This window comes from Taudactylus pleione, unplaced genomic scaffold (genome assembly GCF_031769625.1).
Source record: "Taudactylus pleione unplaced genomic scaffold, aTauple2 ptg000637l, whole genome shotgun sequence".
Lineage (NCBI taxonomy): Eukaryota > Metazoa > Chordata > Amphibia > Anura > Myobatrachidae > Taudactylus > Taudactylus pleione.
Genome location: NW_028285039.1, coordinates 788,305 through 800,777, shown reverse-complemented (window position 1 = coordinate 800,777; position 12,473 = coordinate 788,305).

Here is a 12,473-nt window from a genome sequence, read left to right as displayed (position 1 = left end):
AATAAATTTATGCTGCATCTCTGAGATCCCAACCTCCTGAGATAAAAACCACTCAACAGTCTCAACCCCTTGTTGATGGGGAAATATTGGCATATAATGCTTGTACAGTACATCAAAAGGATCAAATCAATAGCTTGATTTCCACTTAAAGCCCTCAATATGACTAATAATCCCGGATATGGGACCTTAGGGATGCAGTGTGTGATTGCAAAAAAAATCAACATAAAATGAAAAATTTGATGTGAGACTCAATATACCCAAAATGATGGGATGCACTGGTGGATTGTGAAGTGTTTTTTGTATTTTGGATAAGTTATTATAAATAGCAGTGATTGGGTGGAGGGGGTACTGGAAGTCAAACTCATCTTGCGTCTAAATACCCACCACAAGTGCATCATCTAGAAAAAATTATGCATTCCTTCTGATAGATTTTAGTAGGAACTACAGTGAGTGTTTTGGAAATTTGGATATTTAATAAATGTCTCTTGGCTTCTAATACATAGGTGGTTGTCTGTCGCTTTAATCATGAGGGACACATCCTCTGACAGTTTTTTCATAGCCTTTCTTTATCTATTATTTACATTATGCAGACATGGATTTATATTATTATCACACAAATGACAAACATTCTCCAAGGTGGTATAATAAAAAGTATCTATTGCGCTACTCTTGTGCTAAACCAGAAAAAACTGAGGCTTCTTTTTAAAAATCTTTGGAAGAGACTTCTCAATATTAAAAATACGTATTTCTTCACTATGGGCATTACTCTCCAAATTTCCATTCTCAGCCAACAAACTATTCAACATGTCAACTCCTACCATATCATCTTGATCCAACATGATGGGACTCCCATCAATTCCCTTCTTTGACAACCTTTTTGTCTCAAAATATCTCTTTCTACATAGTCCCCTTATATATCTATTCAATTCCACAAACAACTCAAAGAAATTAGGTTTTGAAGTTGGGCAAAATTCAGTCCCTTAGATAACACCCTCATTTCATAATTTGATAAACTTTTCAAAGATAAATTAAAAACCCTTTAAGGACTCAATAAAACTTTTGATTTTTCCTTTAATTTTCCTCTCCGCCTACATCTGAGTCTAAGGGGTAAATTTACTAAGATGGGAGTTCTATTAAGAAGTTATGTTTCCCATAGCAACCAATCAGATTCCAGGTATTCTCTTCTAGAAGGTGATAGATAAATGAGAAGTAGAATCTGATTGATTGTTATGGGCAACATCACTTCTTAATAGAACTACAATCTTAGTAAATTTACCGCTAACTCTCTGACTCTTTTTGGTGACTGGTAAAGTGCAGCATATCTGTTTTGTCTTGGTGTATGTGTTAGTCCTGTTAGGGCAGTGATTCCCAACCTCGGTCCTCAAGGCACACTAACAGTCCAGGTTTTAGTTATATCCATGATTTTGCACAGATGGTTAAATCAAATTACTGAGGTACTAATTAAGTCACTTGTGCTCAAGTATGGCTATCCCTAAAACCTGGACTGTTAGTGTGCCTTGAGGACCGTGGTTGGAAACCCCTATGTTAGGTGTTTCTCCCTCCTTACTGATCCTCCTTTCCCTAAAAAAAGGGGCTATGTGATTTTGGGATGTATGTCTTTTTCAGGTGTCCTAAAGTTCCCTTTTTATAAGTTTTTGGACAACACACTGACACAGACAGTGACAGCAACACATATGTTTAGTTCACTATTCAAACCCAGAGTGAAAATGGCACGGATCACCAGAATTCCAATACCCGCGAGAATCCGTCAGTGGAAGGATGACATTTTGCCTTGCTTTGAGATCCAATTCAGGTGGGAAAACCCGAGCCGAGTTTAGTTCTTGCCTCAGATCTGGATGTCACTGAGAACCGGACAAGCTCATCATCAGTAATATATATATATATATATATATATATATATATATTCAAAATGGTTACTGATGAGGCGCTTCAATCCTACCATGCTTTACAAGTCAAAATATAAAACTATATTTGTTGTGCAATAAAATATAGTTTCTCCAGAGGCTTGTAGGTTCCTATTTCCTTCTTTTGAAGAGACAGTATCGCCGATGTTCCTGCTTGTTTTCAATGTTGGTCAAGTTAGTCCATAGAATACAATTGAGCTTGTTGTAAATCCTCCTCGAGGCTCTAAAACAGATTCCCTCATACCAAAAGACACCCAAAAAATAGGCCCAAGGCCAACATTAATAAAAATGTGTGTTTCATATGGACAATGTTTCTTACAGAGTTTTCATTGATAATGTAACCATCCACTTTTTAAGGAAATTTTCCTACACCTCCCAATGAAGGGAATGCTCTAATACAGTGTCCACCTTTCACTTAAAACCCTACATGTTTCATCTCATTCTGAGACTTCTTCAGGAATAAATCTAAAAAATACATATAATATACATACTATGTGTCTCTGGTAATTAATCAAGCTAAAAAACAAATAGACAATATTCCAATGTTATACATTTTTGTTTAGCAACATACCTAAAAACGGGTGTGTACATATGACATTGGTTGTTAATCTCTGACCGTATATTAGATGATTCTCTGAGTCAGACAATGTAAAATCTATTTGATATTAAAAACACATATTTCAATGCTGAGCAACTTATTCAAGGCTTGTCACAATACAATGCCACCTCTATAATAAATCATGAACGCTAATCTTTTAAATCGCTTAATTGGATGATATATTAGTCCCAGTGATTCTCATAATCAAACGTATCACCTTCATATATGATAATATCATTACTTTACATCATACACCACAATATTGTACATGTTTATATTTCAATGTGTGTCTCATTAATTTAAACTGTTATGGCACCATAATTAATTTTACATAATATACTATTAATTTATGTACAAATTTATCACATAGTATTAATATGCCTCCATCTATAGGGAAAAATACTTCCTGCATATGTGTCAAGAAAAAAAAATATAATATATATTAGAAAACATACATATTCCACAGAAACATTGCAAAAGTTCCTGAAAAATTCCTTTGGGAATCACTTCCCTACTAACTGAATTTGTCTGACTCATACCTCTCAGTCCAACTGCTAAACCCTCTCACTTAACCAGGGTGACAGAAATGCAAACCAGATATGTAATCTGGACATATCACATGGGTGCCTCTTGACCCAATCAGGATGGAACTCCAATTTTGCAATGAATGATTCATTAAGTAGTACATTCCCGACATATGAAGTAAAACATGTCTGTCTATATCAGGCATTTTTCTTGTAAAATTAACTATATACAAGCTGACAAGATTAAGGATAATATATATTAAAACTAAAGGAATAATTTATGTTTATATTGAACCACCAATAGATTTTGGGAGGAAGTGATGTCACAGACTAGAGAGGTTAAAAGGCAGGATTAAGAGAGAGGGTTTAGTGTAGCAGTTGGACTGAGAGGTACAAGTCAGACAAATTCAGTAAGTAGGGAAGTGAATTCCCAAAGGAATTTTTCAGTAACTTTTGTAATGTTTTTGTGGAATATGTATGTTTTGTAATATATGTTATATATATTTTTTTTCTTGACACATATGAAGGAAGTATTTTCCCCTATAGATGGAGGCATATTAATACTAAGCAATAAATTTGTATATAAATGAATTGTATATTATGTAAAATTAATTATGGTGCCATAACAGTTAAAATTAATGAGACACACATTGAAATGTAAACATGTACAATATTGTTGTGTATGATGTAAAGTAATGATATTATCATATATGAGGGTGATAAGTTTGAGTATGAGAATCACTGGGACTAATATAATATCCAATTAAAGAATTTAAAGTATTAGAGTTCATGATATATTATAGAGTTGGCAATGTATTGTGACGAGTCTTGAATAAGTGGCTTGGTATTGAAATATGTGTTTTTAATAGCAGATAGGTTTTACATTGTCTGATTCAGGGAATCATCTAAAATACGGTCAGGCATTAACTATGAATGTAGCTATGTACACACCCATTTTAAGATATGTTGCTAAAAAATATATAGCATTGGAATATTGTCTATTTGTTTATTAGCTTGATTTACTAACTGAGACACCTAGTATGTATATTATATGTATTTTTTAGATTTACCCCTGAAGAAGTCTCGGAATGAGACAAAATGTGTAGGGTTTTAAGTGCAAGGTGGACACTGTATTTGAGCATTCCCTTTATTGCAAGGTGTAGGAAGATTTGCCAAAAAGTGGATGGTTACATTATCAATGAAAACTGTGTAAGAAACACTGTCCATCTGAAACACTGCTACATTTTAATAAAGGAACATTTTACATTTTTATTAATGTTGGCCTAGGGCCTATGTTTTGGGTGTCTTTTGGTACCAGGGTATCTTTTTTAGAGCCTCGAGGAGGATTTAGAACAAGCTCAATTGTATTCTATGGACTAACTTGACCAACATTGAAAACAAGCAGGAACATCGGTGATACTGTCTCTTCAAAAGAAGGAAATCAGAACCTATAAGCTTCTGGAGAGACTATATCTTATTGCACAACAAATATAGGTTTATATTTTGACTTGTAAAGTGTGGTAGGATTGAAGCACCCCATCAGTAACCATTTCGAACATTTATTAGATCAGTTCTTCTAACAGAGGACTTACTGAAGGGAGCTGCTGGTCTAATTCAGATAACGCAGGTTAGGATATTTTGTGATGTGTGTGTATATATATATATATATATATATATATATATATATATATCAAAACAAAGAGGAGGATGGCACTAAAAATTGTTAATCAAAGGTGATACTTACATATAAAAAGACAATATATTGGTACTACACTCTTATTGTACTTTTTTATTATTTAAAAAGTATTGTATCAGATTTCATTGGCTGAACGACAATAGCGGTTCTTTATCATTCCTCTAAGATTTATACAATTTGATAATAATAAATTGGTACTGAGTTCTTGTAATAAACAAAAATTCCTTTGAAAAGTAGTGTATGAAATTCGGATGGTTGAACAACAAGGGTTCTGTAATCTTCCTCCTGGGACTTCCACCAAATTTATTTCTCACACACATATACACAAGGGTAGTTCATTAAATAAGGTAACAAGACCTCTCATTGGGTACATTTATTCAGCTTGTAAATATATTTATATTAAATAGTATGGCCTGGGTATAGATTAGTTTTTCACATAGTCTGCATACTTGTCTAAGCATATGTTCCAATGGTACACCAAGGTATGTATCCAAGCATAGATTATATCATTGTCAAGCACCTAAAACCAGGACATGACCTTCACCATTGGTTGCAAATAACGATTTACCCAGGTGCTTCTTCAATTGTCCAAATAGAGGATAACTACTCAGTGCCAGGTCAGGGCTATAGCGAGGGTGGTCCAGTATCTCCCAATGGTAGCACTGTAACAACTCATGCATGTAGTTGGCAGAATATGGCCTGGTGTTATCGTGCAGCAATATGATACCTGTTCACAGAAACTCAGGTCATTTTCGATAAATTGCCCTCCACAACCAGTTCAATGTGTCACAATAGCGGACAGCATTCAGTTTATCTCCATTGGTGATGAAATCAACAAGAAGCATGCCCTTGTGGTCCCAAAACACAGTTTCCATGACGTTCTTTGCCGATGTAATTGTTTGAAATTCTTTGAAGGTGGGAATGATGCGTGCTTCCATCTCATGGATGCTTATACCATCCAATATATCTATGTATATTCCCAATTTTTTTAATAAAACTTGCAATACCTGTCTCAATATCCATCAATGCTTCTCTTTGGTCAAAATATTGGAATCGGAAGTAACATTATTAAGTGTACCTAAAATAGGTGAAGAAGCAACTGTCCAAGATTTCAAAATTACTTTCTTAGCAATTGTCAGAGCAAGAATAAGAAAAGGTAAAAATTCCTTGTACCTTGGGGCCAATTTCTAATTTGAAAAATGACCACAAAGCATTGCAATAGGATCGCACTTTAAAGGTATATGAATGACAGAAGAAATTAATAATGATACTTTATCCCTAAATTTTCTGACTTTACAGCATTCCCAAAAGTGGAAGACACTTGGCTTAGGTTGTTTACATTTGAGACCTAATCCAGATTCAGTTTCAATAATATAACTTTTCTGCCCTTGGGCTATAAACAATCTCTGTAAAGTTTTAAAATGAACTTCTTGGAGCATCACCGAGTGTAGAATAGTCATAATTTTATCATGGTATGTAGTTAGATGTTTGGGGTTTATATCTGGACCTAAATCATTTTGCCATTTAAAAATGAGTTTGTCCCATACTATGTAAAAATGTTAATTCAGGAGTAGATGCAGTAGGTATCTCATAATAAGGTAAAAGTCAATAATACACCCCACAGATCAAACACATCTTGTGTAGCTGAGATATCTTTCTCTCTCCAGGCCAAATATCAATTATTTTGTAAACCAGGCATAAATATTGGATTTAACCAAAAGGTAATGAATAGTGGTGATGAAAAATGTCATGTGTATCCTTTATTAATCCCCAACCAGGTGTGATATGTATTCTATAAACATGATGTTTGAGTGCATTTCTGGTGGAATGGAAGATAATGGGAGGTGCAAAAAAGCAGCAGGTGAAAAGGAGAGAAAGGGGTCTGTTCAAGTAAATTATAGGTGTATATATATATATATATATATATATATATATACATATGCTTCTATTGCAGACTCAATCCAATATATAATGAAAAAAAACACATTTCATAAAAATTTGAAGGTCTGGAGCCCCTAGGTCACCCTGCTGTTTTGGTAAGTGTAATTTAAAAAAATGATCCTGGGTGTTTTCTTTTGACATAAAAACTTAGTAAATACTTTATCATAGGCTTTGTAATCTCTCTTATAGAGAATAGTTTATGAATAGTTTATGAAATTTTAAGGTAAATCAAACTTTTTAGTAAAGCTACACATCCCAACAAAGATAAGGGTGAATGTGTACAGGTATGTAACCATAAGTTTAATAATTAAATTTCTGCATTTCACAATGCAGAAAATGGGCATCTGTTAGGTCAAACTGGACATTAAGAGACCTATGTGCAGTGAGCTCATAAGAAACAGTTGGTAATTGAAGTACCTTATATGGTGTGAACAAACCAGATGCTAAAAATGGTCAGTGTGAGATTGACACAGAATAGTGTGGTCAGCAAAAAAGAGAATATGAAGAGTGTGGTCTAGGGGGAAGATTAGAAAGAGAATCCATCCGAAGAAATAATGGGAAATTTGTGTAAGGCAGTGAAACAACATGCACCTGTGTTTAGATGTCTCCAAGTGTGACCATCCATTATCAATATGAAGGACCTCGAATGAAGATACAAAGAACATATTTGACCACATAAAAGTTGAATATTGATTTACCAATAGACTGTATTTCTATGTCTGTTTTTTTCTTTGACAATAAACTGCTGTTTGTTTATATATCCTTATAAATCTGGTTATGCAACTCTTTACTTAATTAGGTTATGTTTCTTCAAGACAACCATGTTTTATAAAATGTCTACTGGGAACAAGGGCCCTCATTCAGAGCCGTACGCTCTGAGCAGAGCGCACGCTCTGAATGAGGGCCGGGCTCCATTTTCATGGAGCGTCCTCCTGGACGCTCGTATAGCTGTGGGTCGCCACCCACAGGCTATACGAGCGTGCTTTGTGATGGCCGCGATGGTCGAGACCATCGCGACCATCGAAATTGCGAGCCGGAGCCTGCGGTTGAGGTTTTCAACCGCAAGCTCCGGAGTGATTTTGGCTCTATCAGAGCCAAAATCACTCCCACTGACATCACTAGTGATGTCAGTGGGCCGGCTTCTGACGGGAGGCGCTCGCGAGTGGGTCTGAATCAGGCCCAAGGTCCTTAATAATTTTGTATTTTTTTCTAATATAGAACAGAAGTTTAATTTATAGAGGTTCTCAAGAAAAGAAAGAAGATTATTACCGAGATATTTAAAAGAATTAAAATTAATTAAAGATACTTTGAATAGCTGAACTGAAGAAGGGTTATTAAGAAGAATTTTATGGCCCAACATAGGGCCCAATTCACTATGTATCGTTATTTTGCTTATACGCATGCAACGGCATTGCTAACATGAGCAGTGATATTTAAATGTTTGCATTCACATAGCAATTGCAGCATGACATAAGGATGCCCACTTCCCCTTACTCACATCCGTATACTAGGGCAACATAGCGAAACAATCGGTAACATCGAGTAACATCGAACCCAGATGCACACGCTATGAAACCTCAGGTGGCATCTGGTTTCGCAGTGGCTAATTTACTCATGCCAATGCAACGGCGTTGAAATGTACTGGCATGCCTGCATTCACCTGACCATTTCCTCCATTTATAGATTGAGGAACTGTAAATAAAGCTTCCTGTCAATCACTCTGCCATGGGTTTGCGTAGCCACTACGATGCATACACATGTGTAGTGCAAATTAGTTGACCAACTGCATACGTATAGGCAACTCTGTACTGCATATGTATAGGCAACTCTGTACCTTGCTGAATCAGGCCCATAGGCATCACTTTGGATTTGTCAAATTTAACCCTCTATCATGTAATAAACCAAATCTGCAACTCAAATCAACATTGGATGGTAATGATGATTCAGGCTTAGAAACAAACATCATCATGTCATCTACAATTTAAGTTGCTTCGGTACCTAGCGTTAACACTTTTTCCTGTACTCCAATTGCTCATGAACAATGTTGTGCACAGTACCCACTGACATGTTCAGCTCATCAGCAATTTTACTAACTCAAATGCATCTATCATCCAGAATCAGACCTTCATTGCAGAACAAATTGTTCTTTGTGGTGGACATAATTGGCTGGCCAGATTAGTGCTCATCTTGAATGTCTCTCCTGCCATTATCAAAGGCAGGGCACCAACCCCAAACCTGTTTCGGTGACATGAAATTATCACTGTACACCTTGACAAGTTGACATTCAGCTGCTGATGTGCCCTTTAGACACAAACATCTGATCACACTATGCACCTCAATATTTGACCATATTTCCGCCAGGCCCACCATCTTACAACTGATGTTGGGACAGTATGACTGATATGAGGTACAGTTTAATGGCCATGATGGAAAACAGTGGTCTACCTGCTCTCGCTTGGTGAGAAATTGCGAGTGTCCTAATGCAAGGACAGAAACCTCCATGGAGCAGAAGGGCAAACACATTACACACGTGAGAACCTTGCTTATTGACCTTGCTTATTAAACCACCCTCATATATATATATATATATATATATATATATATATATTACACAGTAGGTTGGCACACACACAGCAACAACAGTCACCCCTTGGGATTCCACAATTATAATCCAAAAGAAAAGAAAGTAAGAGTGCACTCCCCAGGGACTTTTCTAAACAGACTTTATTCTTCAATGTGGTATAATATCATAGTGCAGTTGACCTGGACTTCCTTAGTACAAGACACACAGATTTGCCTCTGGCCACGTTAGTAAGTATGAACAGACTAGGGAGACAGATTACTGGAAGGGGGTCATGAACTAAAGGCATGGCAAGGTGATTGGCCAAAACCACAGTAGGGTTAATGTAATTTTATTTATCACAGTTATAATAATTTTCTTAGCACTATAATAAAAAGACCTCTCATGTCCCTTTATATGTCAGTCCAGAGGCACCAAATTCCTTTAATTTCCAACCCATAGCCTAGAGAACCCTCATGCCCCTGTATTTCCCAGTGCAAAACATGCACTTCTATGCTGCCAGCCCATTACCTTGAGCTTCACCACTGATCCAATCCAATTAATTGACTCCTCTTCACATCCACAGATTTCTGTCTTGCTGTCTGAGGGGGCACTATACTCAACCACAATTGTTGACTCCACCACCAATACCTGCGAGTAAAAGGAACTTTCAGAGGAGGCAGGCCTAAGGGCATTCTGGAGGAGGAGTGCACAGAGGGCAGGTCCAGCCAGTGATGCACTGGCAATGATGTTACTAGCACAGTGCTGTTGGATTTCCTGGACAATACCGACCAAGGATTATCAAGTTTCTGGAATCCAGACAGTGCTGCTGATTCCTGTACTGTCCAGAGGAATCCAGGATGGGTGGTGATAGATCAAGTCATGAGTTTTACATGCCTGTTCTATATCCACATCACTCATCTCCACATCAGCTTGTTCAGTGGGAGAGGGAGTAAAGTAGAGAAGAAAAAGGTCTGCAGCAGTTGACTCATTTACTGTAGCCACTTCAGTCATTCATTCAATTTCACTGCTAACCAGTAACTGGCCACCAGCTCACAGATGTGAGCATGATCAGGGCTACTAAGTGCCGACCTGTGTGAAGGGGACATGGCCTAATTGTGGGAGGCGTGTGCATGCCCCGTTTGTGGAAAATACTAATTGCAGTGCCACAGGGAAGGGGGGCGCTGTGAGCCCCTCAGCCCAGTGCAAATCAAGGGGGGGGCACGATCAGGATGATCACTCTCCCCACAGGCTACTCTGCAGCAGCAAGCAGTCACCCTTTGCAGCCCAGCACACAGCAGCATGTATTGGGCTGCTCAGCTGACAGGGAGGAGCAGCATCAGACCTGGACCCCTGCAGGGCCCTTCCAGCAAGCCTGGATAATTAGTACCCCCCCTCTTGGTGCCCCTAAGAATGATGCAGGCACTGTCTACAATAGTGATATGTGGTTTCTGGCTCAGCTGCAGCAGAGAGAGAGTGCACTGGCTGTTTATTCTCTGCAAATATTACCTGCACTCACAGCTGCCACCTGATTATTACCACAGCTACTTCAGTAGCAGCATTACTTACCTCCCCCGTTGCTGGCTTCTGCGCATGTGTGACTGAAGGTCATGCATGAGCAAAATGATTATTATTAATATCATCATCCCTCTTTGTCCAATTAGCTTCATAACAGTATGCACACTCTTGGCATAGCAGAGAATGGTTAGTACATCACTTGTTCCTACTATTCCATACACCAATCACTGCATGGTGTACTCTCACTGAGGCTGAGCACTTTTGAAATTGCCACTAAGTCCAATGAATACTGTAAATTAAAAATGAATACAAGTCAAATAGTGTATATATAAATATGCACAGCAAATAATGCTGCTCCTAGTATAGATATATATGTCAAGCCTTTAAGTAAAAGAGAGTCATTATGGTGCCAAACACATTTTGAAAAATAGGTGCCCAATTCATTTAATATTAAATACCACACTCAGCTATTATGTTCATCTTAACTGTAAGAAACACTTGTAAATAGGTAACAGTAAATAAATAGAAATTTACATATAAAACATATATGAATCAGTTGTATGCCAGCAATAATTATGAGATTGCACAAATAGCATTTTAACATACTGTTTATATTAGAAATATGCAGTATGGTTCTCCAGAAATCTGAATCCACCCGAATTTCGTGAATACAGATAAATCCAAGTTGTGGTTCTGATGACCAGAGGACATCAGGATATATCTGTGTTGCAGTTGTGATCTTTTCGTGGTTCAGAATTTGCATTTTAAATCCAAATTTGGGGTTTTGGATTACATAAATTAGATGAATTTAGCTGTTTTTAAAAACTTTTTTTCATTTAAAAAAAAAAGCTGGATCCAAAACCAAAACACTTGATGGTGGTTTTGCAAAACCAAAACCAAAACATGAAGATAAATCCAGATCCAACACCAAAACATGGGGATCAGCGCACATCTCTAGTTTATGCAGGTACAACAGCAGTGATCTTAAGATGATAAATAGCCAGTACAGTATGTTAAAAATTTCCATTGAGTATAGTACATTTCAACAATACCTAGACTTTCAGTATCTTTTGTTCCTGGACTCAAAGTATGTTTTTATAATTTACATCCTGGGCCAATTATTCCGTACATTTTCTATGTAGTTGGCAGAATGACACAGTCATATACTGTACTTGAAAGTGCTTTAAAACTTCATAGATTGCTTTGTAAAATGAAGCATGATTTTGATAATGTTTAAATTACAAATTGATTAGTGATAATGGTCATATAGACTTATTAATAATATGAATCAAATCTCAAATATACTTGCTGAACATCTGAAAATGCAAACTTGTATTTTGCTTTCATCATCTCCTCTACAGAAGAAAATTGATAAAAGCATGTTTTGGCTTTCATAGTAAGTATGCCCCAAACTTCTGTCTTTTAATGAACAGACTACAAAATCCTGGAGGTTTTGGGAAGAATCCTTTTAGATAGCTTCAGTATTTTCTACTACTTTGCAGTCAAGAAGAAAAAATGAAAGGTTCCAGTAGGCAAAGAAAATGAAAGTAAACCAGGATATAATATAATATAAAAAAACCCAGGAGATTTAGTTAAGTTTGTATATGTTTGAATTTGTAGCACAAATGTTTTTTTTTAATCAATGTGATTGTGAATATCCAGGAGTGATGTCAAAAGCTACATTGCCTGGAACTGACTCAACATTTTCAAA